Raw genomic sequence first — 14,580 nt, 5'->3', positions numbered from 1 at the left:
AAATCAATCTTTGGAAGCTCTGACAAAGCAATCTATAGAACTGACAAAGCAGTCCACAGAAAATTCTAAAAAATTGACAGAATTGACAGCAAGATTGGACTTGAACACGGCAAGCATGTCATCTAATACAGATTCTATAAATAAATTAATTCAAGAAAGTTCTGAAACACGAAGGATTGCTGAAAGTGCAAAAAAAACTGCAGAGGAAACAAGGGGAAGATTTGAGCTGATCGAAAAAAAGTAAATGAACATGATGCAACCCTCTCTTTATGGGAACTACAGAGAAAGGAGAAGAATTTAAAACTTAGATTGGTTCCTGAGAGTGAGGGCGACAACCTTGTGGGATTCCTTAAAAACAACTTTGCAGAATTTTGGCATGAGGAATGGGGAGAAGGAGAAGGAGTTGAGATTGAAATAACAACAGCCTTTCGGCTAGGTAGGAGGCAGACAAAGAAACCAAGGGACTGTTTAATCACATTGGGATCCAAGGAACAGAGAGATAAAATATTGAATCTACACTACCAAAAAGCCTTGGTGATCCAAAATTCTCAGGTACAGATTTTTAAAGATATCCCTAAATACATTTTGGAGGTGAGAACCCTCTTTAAAGAATTGGCTGATCTGCTCAAGAAAAACGCCATTCCTTTTAGATGGGAATTTCCACAGGGTTTGTCCTTTAACTTCAAAGGAAAGAAGATCAAAATAAGAACAATCCAAGATAAAGAACAGTTTTTGGGGAGATACCGGGAAGACTTGCAGAAAGGAACTGTAGACGAGGAAGAACCAACTGACATTGCTAATCTGTCATTTGGACTTTTGCTACCACCATCAGAAGAAGAACAGAAACTTGGAACAGTTGGAGGAACAGGTACTTAGTAACAAAATGTCTTTGCAACTTCTTAGCTGGAACTGTAATGGTTTGAACCTTCCCCGAAAAAGACGCCAAGTCTTTCATATTTTGAAGAGAGAGCAGTTAGACTTAATATGCTTGCAAGAAACCCATATTGTCAGGACACACAGGAAATTATTGATAAATAAGAGATTGGGACAGGAATTTATCTCATCAGACAAAGTGAAGAAAAGAGGAGTGGTGATCTATGCAAAAGAAAAATTGGCTCCAAAAATGATATTTAAAGATGAACAAGGAAGATACCTGGCAATTGAAATACAAATTCAAGGAGAAAAAATTCTGATAGTCGGAGTTTATGCACCAAATGAAGGGAAGGCTGAATTTTTTAAGAAGTTGCATGAGACCTTAATGGACTTTCTGGATTATAAAATCGTATTGATGGGACATATGAATGGAGTCGTCTCCACAAACATGGATAAAGCACAGAGACAAGTGATTTCAAAGGAGGGGAGACTACCAAAGACTTTTTTTGAAATGACTGAAACTATGGACTTGATTGATATTTGGAGAACAAGGAACCCTCTTGAAAGAGAGGGAACCTTCTTTTCTGAAGCAAAAATGACATGGACAAGAATTGACCAAATTTGGATTACTAGCAGCCTGGCGCCAAGAACCAAAAAAATAGAAATCTGCCCAAAAACCTGCTCCGACCATAACGCTGTAAAGATGGAGATGAAATTAACAACAACTGGATCCTTCAGATGGAGAATGAATGACACCCTATTTAAAGATGAAGAGATTTATAAAAAGGCCCAAAAAACATTGAAAGATTATTTTGAGATAAATTTGAGAACAGACGTGGAGAAAAGAACAATTTGGGACGCTAGCAAAGCCGTGATGCGAGGTTTCCTAATTCAACAGAACTCTATAAAAAGGAAAAGACAAAATGAGAGGAAAGAAAATTTTTTAGGAAAAATGAAAGAAGGAGAAAAGAAATTGAGGTCCAAACCAAAGTCCCAAGAGATCTTGAGAGAGATAAAGTATTATCAGACGCAATACATGGAATTGATGAATCAAGAAATAGAATGGAAAATAAAGCAAATGAGACAAAAAACATTTGAATCTGCAGATAAATGTGGGAAACTTTTGTCATGGCAATTAAAAAAGAGGCAGAAACTGAATACAGTGACCAGCTTAGAGATGGAGGGAAAGACCATCTACAAACCCAATGAGATAAGTAATTGTTTTCAAAGCTTTTTTAGGAAATTATATGCACAAGGGCCAGTAAACGAACAGGAAATTGAAGAATTCCTTAGAAACTACGGATTACCAAAAATTTCAGACAGAATAAAAGGATCCTGAATGAGAAAATAACAGAACAAGAGATAGAGGGTGCCATCCAGAATATGCAACTGGGAAAATCACCAGGACCAGACGGCTTGACCGCCAATTACTACAAGAAGCTGACGGATTGGTTAATACAACCTCTAAAGGAAGTTTGCAATGAAATTATGGAGGGGAAAAAGGCACCTGAATCGTGGAAAGAGGCTTTCATCTCACTTATACCGAAATCAGAGACTGAAAAAAACCAGGTTAAAAACTACCGCCCTATATCTTTACTCAATGTGGATTATAAAATTTTTGCAGACATTCTGGCAAAAAGATTGAAGCGAGTGTTACTAGGGGAGATTCATAAGGACCAAACTGGCTTTCTCCCAGGGAGACATATGTCAGACAATGTGAGGAACATTATCGATATTTTGGAGCTGTTAGAAGTTGACATTAATAGAAAGGCTGTTTTGATTTTTGTGGATGCGGAGAAAGCCTTTGACAACATTTGTTGGAGCTTTATGAAAAAGAATCTCCAAGGGATGGGGGTAGGCCAAGGTTTTGAAAACGGTATAGGTGCAATATATTCGGAACAAAAAGCAAAGTTAATTGTAAATAATGTGGTAACGGAAGAAATACCTATAGAAAAAGGTATACGACAGGGTTGCCCAATATCTCCTCTACTTTTTATATCAGTCCTGGAGGTTTTGTTAAATATGATTAGAAAGGACCAGTTGGTTAAAGGAGTTCAGGTCGGAGCCAGACATTATAAACTAAGAGCATTTGCAGATGACCTAGTTTTGACTTTACAACAGCCAGACATTAGTACTAAAAGTGTGTTGGAATTAATTGAAATATTTGGTCAAGTAGCAGGATTTAAATTGAATAAACAGAAAACAAAGGTTTTGGAGAAAAATTTAACAATGGAAGAAAGAGAGAGGTTTTAGAGTGAAACAGGTTTGGAAATAACGAAAAAAGTGAAATACCTGGGGGTAAATTTAACATCTAAGAATCTGAATTTATTTAAAGACAATTATGAAAAATGTTGGTCAGAAGTAAAGAAAGATTTAGAAACATGGTCAAGGTTGAAATTGTCCTTGTTAGGTCGAATTGCTACTATTAAGATGAATGTATTGCCTAGAATGCTTTTTTTGTTTCAGAACTTACAAATTCTGGACAAGATGGATTGTTTCAAGAGGTGGCAGAAAGATATATCAAAATTTGTCTGGCAGGGCAAAAAGCCCAGAATTAAGTTTAAGATTTTAACTGATGCAAAGGATAGAGGGGGATTTGCCCTGCCGGACTTAAGATTATACTACGAAGCAGCAGCTTTCTGCTGGCTGAAAGACTGGCTACTTCTTGAGAACACAGACATCTTAGATTTGGAAGGATATGATAATTGTTTTGGTTGGCATGCATACTTATGGTATAACAAGGCAATGGTGTACAAAGGTTTTAAAAACCATACTGTTAGAAAAGCATTATATAATGTTTGGAGCAGATACAAAGATCTACTGGAAACTAAAACTCCCAGGTGGTTGTCACCAATGGAAGCCAAGGGGGTGAAAAAACTTAATATGGATTCTAAATGGCCAAAATATTGTGAAATCTTAGAATATGAAGGTGAAAGGGTAAAGCTTCAGAGTTACGAAAAACTAAAGTCCAAAGTTCGAGATTGGCTGCATTACTATCAGATAAATGAGACATTTAAAGAGGACAGGAAAATAGGATTTCAGAAGGAGAGGTCAAAGTTAGAAACGGGACTGTTAGAACCCAATACTAAGAATCTGTCAAGAATGTATAATTTGCTGCTTAAATGGAATACACAGGAGGAAACGGTGAAATCAGCTATGATTAAATGGGCACAGGATATCGGTCATGACATTATGTTTGCTGACTGGGAACAGTTATGGACCACTGGTGTTAAGTTTACGGCATGTAATGCCTTAAAAGAAAATATAATGAAAATGATCTACAGGTGGTACATGACCCCAGTCAAGCTTGCAAAAATTTACCATTTGCCCAATAATAAATGTTGGAAATGTAATGAGAATGAAGGTACCTTTTATCACCTATGGTGTACCTGCCCGAGGGTGAAAGCATTCTGGGAAATGATCTATAATGAAATTAAGAAAGTCCTTAAATGGACATTTACTAAGAAACCAGAGGCTTTTCTCCTGGGCATGGTTGGCCAATTGGTGCCAAAGAAGGATAGGACTTTCTTTATGTATGCTACTACTGCAGCAAGAATTCTTCTGGCAAAGTATTGGAAGATGCAAGAACTACCTACTCTTGAAGAATGGCAGACAAAGGTGATTGACTTCATGGGACTGGCAGAGATGACCGGCAGAATTCGTGACCAGGGGAAAGAGGCAGTGGAAGAAGACTGGAAGAAATTTAAAATATATCTTAAAAACTGTTGTAAAATTGAGGAGTGTTAAGATGTCAAGGGGTAAGAAGCAGAGAACTACAGCTGTAATTAACAAATTTATGGGAATTTAATGAAGGGAACTAAATGGATAAATTGATTAAAGGGTTGCTAAAAAAATTTAAAATAAGGATGCAGCGAAAGAGAGGTAAGGGGAAGTCGATTGAAAGAAGTTACAAGAAAATAAGATTATGAATTTATTTATGTTTGATTTGTTTATGTTTGTTTGTATTTTGTGATGTGTTTGTCTTTTAATTATGTGTTTTAAAAACTGAATAAAAATTATTATAAAAAAACCAACAAATTTAAAACACTTAATTATGATACAACAAAAAACAGCATAAAATACAGTATAAAAGCACATTTATGCACATTATTGCACATTTGTGCAACCTGGTGGCTGACAGGCTGAAGGAAGCCCCCAAACCCATTTTATCCAGCCTCTGGCATTCCTACCAAAAATATTTTGCAGTGTAGAGATTCTACTTTAATGTTCACACTTCAATGCTTGTTCTCTATTGGATTTTTGACATAATATGTGTGTGTGTAACACTTTGCCTGAACACATGTTCTCTAAAACGGTAGCCCCATGACACCAAATTCTTTGGGCCCCCACTGAATGGACTCTGGAGAATAGAGTGGTCCTTGGAATAAATATATTGGCCACACTGTACCTCTCTTACATACAACCTTGACCATCCATTTTCTGTGACAGATTGCAGCTTTTCACACACATTTTTAAAATAAAAAATAGCTATTTCTAGCAGACGGCTTTATAAACACAAAGGCAGTGATGGCATGCAAAGTTAGGAATTTATCATAAAATAAGGAAAGCGGCTCCAAACACTTGATTCATAGCACATCAGTAAAGGTTCCTTTGCATTGAGTCTTTGAGAAAGCCAGGTAAGTACTAACAGAAGCAGCCTTGTATCTTTGATACTTCTGTGGTTGTGGCGATCGCAGTGGTTCTTTCATTTTAGCATTTCTCCGCCGTGTGCTATCAGGGCAGGAATACAGGGGTGCTGATGTTGCTCTAAAATTGCTTGCTTCTTCAGGTAAAGCTGATGCATCTGCTAGCTGTTCTGTTATTTCCAAGTTCAATGAGAAAATCAGTTTATGCCAAACATGACTTTAATACTGGCAGCAAAGTATTGATTTGAGGCCTTAGCAGGATGCAGATTCTGCTACAGCTGCAGCAAACAGGCTGAGGTCTAATCCTTTATCCGGCCCACACATGACAGAGCAGATGAGCAATGAGAAACAATACTAGATGAGGGTTTCATTTTTGTTAGATAATGCTAGGTAATTCTTCTGCCACTGCCACCGACTCAGGCTGAGCTCACACTACCGTTTATTGTGTACCCACTGCATTTCTGGTGTGGGGTTTTTAATCCATGCCCCCCCGGGAAGTTATCCAAAATGCATGCATACACTGTACTGTTTGGTGTGTTGTTTCTTAAACCAGCTTCACATCAAATGGAGTCCTTAAGCCATTCCTAATTCATCTCTAGCCAAGGTATGGACACTTTTGCAAAGGGTGAAGACAATTTCACCCCATCAGTTCCCCCTGGTGTGAATCTGACACTAATGAAGCCATGCGGATTTGAGCAGATGGGGGGCACTGTGAAATATATACAAAAACAAATTCACCAGCACTCTAAGGCAGCAATGTGAGCACATCCTCACTCTCCCTCCTCCAGGAGTGTGTAGTTGGCAAGGTTGTCAAACAGGAGGAGGAGGAGCTGTCCATTTGTTCACCTGTGTATCCTCATAGTTTAAGGGTGCCCATTCTGGGCATCTTGTCCAAGGGTTTCCAGTGCTCTAAGCTTGACATTGAGATGATATGTGAAGCAAAAGAAGAGGGTGACTAATTGTGAAACAGACTGAGGTTTGGATCTATGGTTTTGGGTAATCAAACTGAGTAAGAGTTGAGAGTAGGAAATGCTATTGTCAGCACTTGGTAAGGGGAAAAGTGGTTTAGATTAGGGACTCAGTAAAACTAAATACACACAAGGGACATTTTCAAAGCCCCCAAATCACCCTCGCAAGCTGTTATCTCTGATGGTGATTATTAACACCTCTAACCCAACCATAGCTGTCAACCTTCCCTTTTTTTGCGGGAAATTCCCTTATTCCAGCGCCGTTTCCCGCTGCTATCCCGGATTGTTAGATATCCTGTAGACTGTTCCTGGGACAGGTGAGACTGCTGATCCCTTATTTTCGAGGCTGTTGATTCCTTATTTTCAAATCTGAAAGTTGACAGCTATGAACCCAACACGTCTCCCCAGATGTTTCCGTGGGTCTGGGGACGTTGCCTTGACTGATTGTTACGTCTCCTGTAGGAGATGAATGGATGCCAGGAATTGTAAAAGGATGAAGGACTCATCTTGCCTCTGGTGTCAATTTCTTGGACCACATCTGAGCACAGCGTGAATCGATGGACAGGCCTATTGCATAATGCCAGCATTTAGCCTTTTCTAAATGAGCGGTAACAATCAAAAATGTCAACATCTCCCGATGAGTTACACGTTGCAGAGTTGCAGAGATTTTAAATTAATGAGATTTTAAGTTCTGCAGGTTTCTAAATTTCTTCTCTTTTCAAATGGGCCTCCCCAACTTGGGGATAAGTCATGTAATGTGTGAAAACTCAACAGATTGGTGTCACCTTATTAGACATAAACTGGGTGAAACTTCAGGAAGCATGCCGTGGCCCAGTGAAATTTTGTGTATACGCTTCCCTGTTGCACCTAGAAAGGTGAAGAGCTCTGTTGAGCCTTACATCCTGTCAAGGAACTGCCATTGGAGCCAGAGGCGGAGGGAAGGCTCCAGAGCGATGCCGGAGAGGGTCCCAGGAGGGAGAGAGGCAGCCCAGCTGCTGGGGAAGGAAATCAGCGTAACACCAGGGGTGAAGGGGGGGCAGATGGGGGAATCGGAGAGAAGGCTCCAGGTCTCTTCACCGGAGACCAGTGGGGAGAGCACGGGTACTCCGCTGCCCACACCCTCCCTGCACAGAAGACTTCCGCGCAGGGAGAGTAGGAGGAGAGTTGGCGTCAAAGAACTTCTTTGCTGGAAGAAGTTTAAGAAACGCCCACTGACGGATTCTGCCAGCGACTGAGACAACCACGAGTGCAAGGCTGTCCAGAGAGAAAGGGTTCAACCAGGCAACCTAGCCAGGAGTGACGGCAACTTACGCACGAGCAACCCCCTTAGAACCATTACACATCCCTTTGAATGCACACAACTGTGCCCATGTGTGCATGAATAGTCCCTCTAGTGCAGAGATGGGGAACCAGTGGCCCTCCAGGTGTTGCCGAACTGGCTTGCATCAAAGCTGGCCATGGGGCTGATGGAACATGAAGTACCAGCGTATGCTGGGGAGATAGAAGAATACACCCTCTGATCCATTGTATGTGTTTTTTTCTTTTGGAGTTAATACCATATGAACTTCAGAAGCAGTTAAGCACTCTTGAAATCAGTGGTTTTCAGAATACTTGTGAGGCCATATTCTGGAACTGCTCAGGCACAAGAAAATTTTGCATTAATATTTTAGATATACCAAGGGAAATGGGTGGCTATGAAATAGCATTAGATCAAAATCTAGTGTTAGCGATTTTTACAGGAAACCCGTGACCTGGAATTTTGAATATTACCAGCTGGTCCAAAAAGTATTGTCACAAAATGGTCATTTAATGAATGAAATACTAGCCATATTAATGAAAATATATAGGTACAACAATGAAACTGAGAAAACTATGTAAGATGTAAAGAAAAAGACAAAAATGATAAATTAACCAGTTTTTATTTATTCCATACCCAAGGGATAAATAAAATTTAAAAATACAACCTTTTTCTCTATGTCCCTTAATATACATTTGAACGGTAGCAATAACAATAATAATCAGAGTTTATTTGATATGCAAAGAAACGAGGGGCTTTAAAAATAGCACCTTGAACCTCTAAACTTCACCATTTATTTACGTATTTACAAAATGCACAGCTAACTTCTCTATGAAAAAGATAGCCCTCTTTTTAAATAAAAAAAAAATTCACTAAAACAGGCAAAAAAATCCTATTAAAAAGAAAAGGCTGCCCAACTGGCCCTAAAAAAAAGCTACCAGAAATAAAAAACACTTGAACCAGCTCAAGGAAAACAAAAAAACAAAATATACAGCAGCAACATCAAACATACCTCAGCAGAAATGAAATGTTAACATTCAATAGTCTCATATAAGCCAGGCTCTGACTGTTAAGTGCAGGAATTTATTAATTTTATTTATTTATTTAATTTGTATACCACCCTATACCTGCAGGTCTCAGGGCGATTCACAGGATAAAATGAGAAATGAGAAACCTATGGCCCTCTAGACGCTATGGGACCCCAAATTCTTGGTGCATTTTGCTCAAGGCTACAACCCTTGATCCTAATATAGGATCAAGACAGACAGATTATATCCCTTCAACAGAGTTTCCTAAAAAATTTTTATAACAGGATTTTTTTTAGAATTACAACTGGCAGCACATTTGACTCATGTAACTGAGATGTGGGTGTTTATCCACAGCAGCCTTGAAAACACACACACACAATAGTTGTGATTTTTCTTTCTAAACTAGCCAGCTAAAACGCATGTATCCTGCATTTTCAAGCCGGCCATGAAGAAATCTACTCTCCTCCCTCCTCCCATGGTCTAGCACAGAAAGCATGGTGCTGCCCTGATCTCTCTCTCCCCTGACAGCCCGCTCAGCTGCTTGAGAGGAATTCTGTGTACTTGCTTACCTGAAACATCTAGTTGCCTGTGGCCTCTGGAGACGGGTAAGCAAAGATGCTTTGGAGAGAAGAGTATTGAGCAAATAGAAAGGCAGGAAAGCAAGCCTTCAAGAATGCAGAGGTATATCCAGATACACTCTTACAGGTGTGTAGGCTTAAGACACTGGTGTATACAACCACTTTGTCATATATTAAATACAATTCAGAATAAAATACAAAGATTAAATATGTCAATAAAATACACTGTTGCAATATCAAGAAACATAAATAAGTTAAAATATAAATTAGGTATGTTTCCCACCCCCACCCCCATTTTCTAGACTGGATCTGGGCTATTAATTAGTGCTGGATATTTTCAGGGTGTTTTGTGGGATGGAAGAGAAAGCAAATCACTAATGTGCTCCTTTAGTACTTTTGTTATCAGTGCTTTCCCTGCCCAGAACACAGGTGAATGCAAAAATTCAAGAAAGCAGAGATCTAAGTCACTAACTGGGAAGAAATGGGCAAAATGGACTGGAACAGAAAGCGCAGTGATTAACATGCAGACAGCAAGGGTCTTCATGAACCTCAGCATCTCTTTGGAAGCTCGACATAGACTAAGCAGAGGGAGTGGAACCAGCCACCCAATCAAACGGATGTATAAAGGTTTTGATAGTGTTTTCAGGAGCAACTTGTCAGAGATCCACCCAGACCGTCTGAGGCAGAAGGAAAGGGAATGGTTTGTTTGGGATCTCCTGGAAGCCAGCATGCAACAAACTGAGTGACTGAGTGACCAGCACCAGAGGCAACCAGGACTGCCGGAACCTCCAAAGGAGAAGAATCGCAGAACTGTAGAGCTGGAAGGGGTCCCCCAAAGGTCATCTAGTCCCACCCCCTGCAAGAATCACAGCTAAAGACATGTCACTCTGGACAGCAATGTCAGGATAGGGACAGGCACACATCTGCTGGTGTAGATCTCATGAGTTGCATAATATTATTCCGGAATTGCTGCCTGACTGAAATCTGTCACATATCCAACTTGATTTTACCTACTTCGTACAGTAGATTAAGATATAAATCTAATAAGAATGAAAGGATCTTCAAAGGTCAGCAAGCCCAACCCCATTCTCAGGAGCGGATTCCCAAAACCAGTGCTAGCAGCAAAGCTTGCCCCCTTTTCTTCCCAATCACACAAAGTGATTGCCCCACAGTGAAACACAGGCACGACACGTGCCAATCATCCACACATTGTCCCAGTTGCCACACAGATCCATGCATTTCACAGCAGCACTTGGAACAGTCTTGAATGTCAAGTTTCCCACAGAAGTTCCGGTCCTGGTTCTCTCCAGACCCTGTAATCTGCATGAGCCTGCACACAATTACAGCTGTCATTTTTGATCCAGAGGAATTGTCTCAAGCGTTGTCTGAAGGTTCTTGAGCACCCTCTCCATTCCACACACCGAAGAACGGCATTTGATTCCAGTTACTTCTGAAATAGGCTCTGCAGGAATCTGGGAGATACCAAAAAAGTTACCCTTGGGACTAAGGGTCCAGCTAGTGTATATGTTACTTGCCATTAATTCCACGGAAAGTTTATCATTCTCTTTCAGTTGATAAGATGAGACATCCATGAAAACTGTGACTGCAGTTTCCTTTGTATGCGCTGTAGCAGGGTAACTCAACGGGAGGGTCAGAATACGGAAAGAGTGTCCATCGCGATGGCCATGGATGATGAGGCTGATATTCACCTTCTCTTTAACATTAGATAACTGGTGTGAAATATTCATCTGGGCATAGATGCTGTAAAGGCCATCATACTTAATTCCCAGTCTTGAAGAATTATATTCAAATATTGGGCTACATATTGTTCCGTCAACTTTACAATCCCACCAGTTCAGTTGCCTGTTCTTTAAGTGTGCTGTAAAAAGAGAGGAATCAAGTGGGAACATCTGTCACACCACAACAACCCAGTTCCTTTGCATCATCCCAGCAGGAACCCAACAGAGCCACCCACCAGTTTCCTTGGAGTCTCATAGAAGACTTATTTCTTGTATTTATAAGATTCTTTATCAACCTTTCACCTGTACAAAGCTTCCTGGGCAAGTTACATGAATGCAGTAACCAGAATAGTATAAATTCAGCAGAAGAGGCGATTCCCTCAACACAAAATACCTTATGGAGCTGTACAATGTACACATTCAACGCTGTACAATGAAGGCAATGCCAGATTTACGTATAAGCTAAACACACTATAGCTTAGGGCCCCACTCTCTTGGGGGCCCTCCAAAAATTGGATCTACACTTCCAAAATATAAGATTAAAAACAAATAAAATAAAACCTACATACAGCAACAGTGTTTTGTGTTGTGTAGGCTCTGATTTGTTATGTGCAACTTTAGATAATTAGGTCCATAAATGACCATATAGCATATAGTTGTTATGTGCAACTTTAGCATATAGCATATAGTTGTTATGTGCAACATATAGCATATAGTTGTTATGTGCAACTTTAGATAATTAGGTCCATAAATGACCATATAGCATATATTCAACACAAAAAACAGCAGCAATTTGTAGTTGACAAAGGACAGCTGGACATATAAAGGGCCCCATTATCTTCAGTAGCTTAGGGCCTCATCAAACCGAAATCCGGCCCTGAATAAAGGTGCTAGGAACACCTCTGTGTGGAGGGAGTCCACCATTTAGGGGCTGCCACAGAGAAAACTCTCTCCCAGGCTGCCATTCTCTGTACTTCTGAGGGTGGCAGAGCCCCCTCTGCAGATCTTTATAGCTAAGAAGTTTGGTAGGAATGGAGGCAGTCTTTCAGATGTTTGGAGCCCCAAATAATCAAGGGCTTCGAACACTCGTGTGGACACATTAAATCAGGCCTGGAAGCAAAACTGGCAACCAGTGTAGCTGTTCTAAAACAGGGGTTATTCTATGCGCTCCAAAGAGACCCCTGGCCCCTGCGTTTTGAACCACCTTCTCCACAGTCCTAGTGTGTGACCCCCTATCCCACAAGGGCTTCTTTCTGGACTCCAAGTGAGCACACGTGTTCGGGGAAGGGATACTTACTGGTACCTTCGCTAATCTTAAAGACGAGGCGAGTGCAATTCTGAAAAAAGAAAAGAGAAGTCTGGCGTTAGAGGCGTCGGAGAAGCAGAAATGGGGAAAGGCATGTTTTGGCGCTGGCCGCCTCGCGCGGGGTTGGACTAGATGGGTACCTTCCCATGTTGCGATTTCTCAGAGCCCGAAGGCACTGGCGTCGGCGGCATCGGGGGCTGCAGCGCCCGCGGCGGCTCTTGCGCCCGACGCGCCAGGACCGTGGCGAGCGCCGCCAGCGAGGCAACCAGGGCGCACCCGGCCAGCAGCAGAGCGCACCGCACGGCGAGCGAAGCGCGCCACACGCCGCGCCGACAGCTCTCGCTCTCGCCGGGGAGATCCATCGCGCTGTCCGCCGCCCAACTCCCTCGCCCGCCGGCCGGGCTCTGTTTAAGTATAGCCGCCTGCCCGCTCCGCCCAGCGCCGTCGACGGGACATCCCTGAAAAGGGGCCGGCACAGCTTGTCAGCAGGCGACGGGGAGAAAACCTGTTCCTGCTGGAATTCCCTCAGCTATTAAGAGCGAAAGAGCTTTGTGCTCTTTTTTTGGTACTATTTTTTGGGGGGTACTCTTTTAGTTTAGTTTAGTTGTCGGGGGTTGGACTAGAGAACCCTGAGGGTTCCTCCAACGATTAGGATGCTAAGATTTTTTCGCATTTTGTTTCTCTCCTTTCCTGGCTCTTTCTCTCCGCCCCCTCCTCGCCCCATTGTTTGTAAAATGTTGGTTACTCTCCGTGCCGGATTTACATATAAGCTGAACAAGCTATAGCTTAGGGCCCCACTCTCTTGGGCCCCCCAAAAAAAAAATTAAGGGAAAAGAATTGGATGTACAGTGATACCTCCAGTTGCGAAAGGGATCTGTTCGCAACGTGAAAAGTCTGCAACCTGAAGCGCAATATCTGCGCATGTGTGCGGCACGATTTGGCGCTTGTGCACATGCGCAAGCGGCGAAACCCGGAAGTAAACCTTTCTGGTACTTCTGGGTCACCACGGGACGCAACCTGAAAAAACATAACATGAAGCAGACTTAACATGAGATATGACTGTACATTTCCAAAATATAAGATAAAAAACAAATAAAATAAAACTTACATACAGCAATAGTTTTTTGTATTGTGTAGGCTTCTATTTGTTATGTGCAAATGGCTTTAGATACCTATTAGGTCCATAAATTACCATGTAGCATATATTCAACACAGAAAACAGCAACAATTTGTTGTTGACAAAGGACAGCTGGACATATAAAGGGCCTCATTACCTTCAGTAGCTTAGGGCCTCATCAAACCTAAATCCGGCCCTGGTTACTCGCCTGATTCAAACCCACCTGCCGCTAGAGTGGGACACCCTGTTAATTCACAAAGGATCACTTTTATCTTCCCTGGTTGAAGCACGATACAGCCAGCGGGATATATTGTTGCCCACTCCCCAGGGGTTTGGTTTCCTTGCAAAGAAGGTCAGTGGAGATTGTGGTGTCTAGTTTGTGCATTAGGCATGGCTACCTACTTGCATACATACCCCCCAACCCCCGCTAACTTCAGTTTTTAAAAGGTGACAGAATGGATTGTGTAAACTATTGAGGCATCTCTCTATTAGCTACGACCACCAAAATTATTGTAAGAATCTTAGCAAACCATCTCTTAACAATATCCGAGGTGACCCTTCCTGAATTCCAAAATGGTTTTAGACCTTCTGGGGCACAGTGGACATGATTTTCACCGCTCGACAGCTTCAAGAAAAATGCAGAGAGCAATACCAACCCCTGTATATGGCATTTACTAAGGTCTTCGACACTGTAAATCATAATGCCCTGTGAACTGTTCTTCTGAAAATTGGCTGCCCAGATAAATTTGTGAACATCATTTGGATCCTCCATGATAATATGACAGCAACCATCGCAGATAACAATGGCTCTCAAAATGAACTATTCACAGGGGGATCAGGTGTTAAACAAGGCTGTGTTATCACCCCAACTCTATTCATTATTTTCATTGCCATGATCCTACACTTTGTTGAAGGGAAGCTCCCCACTGGAGTAGAAGTCACATATCAAACAGATGGAAAGCTCTTTAATCTGAGCAGGCTGAAAGCAAAGAGTAAGGTTACCGTAATTCTGTCATAGAGCTTCAGTA

The 14,580-nt window shown here is 41.5% G+C and overlaps 1 protein-coding gene and 1 long non-coding RNA gene across 2 annotated transcripts in view; one reads left to right on the top strand and one right to left on the bottom strand.

Annotated features, from left to right (window-relative positions):
* The window catches only part of TNFSF14 (TNF superfamily member 14), a 134,959-nt gene that overhangs the window by 44,874 nt on the left and 75,505 nt on the right, over positions 1 to 14,580 (top strand). The window lies entirely within an intron of this gene.
* On the bottom strand, positions 8,450 to 12,659 carry LOC309332774. The gene is made up of 3 exons (XR_014152328.1): positions 12,576 to 12,659; positions 12,427 to 12,466; positions 8,450 to 11,269 (listed from the first exon to the last, which is right to left on the bottom strand). It is a non-coding gene; the product is annotated as an uncharacterized lncRNA (long non-coding RNA).

This window comes from Podarcis erhardii (genome assembly GCF_964252035.2).
Source record: "Podarcis erhardii genome assembly, chromosome: 17".
Taxonomy (NCBI): domain Eukaryota; kingdom Metazoa; phylum Chordata; class Lepidosauria; order Squamata; family Lacertidae; genus Podarcis; species Podarcis erhardii.
This window is presented reverse-complemented; position numbering and strand designations above follow the sequence as displayed.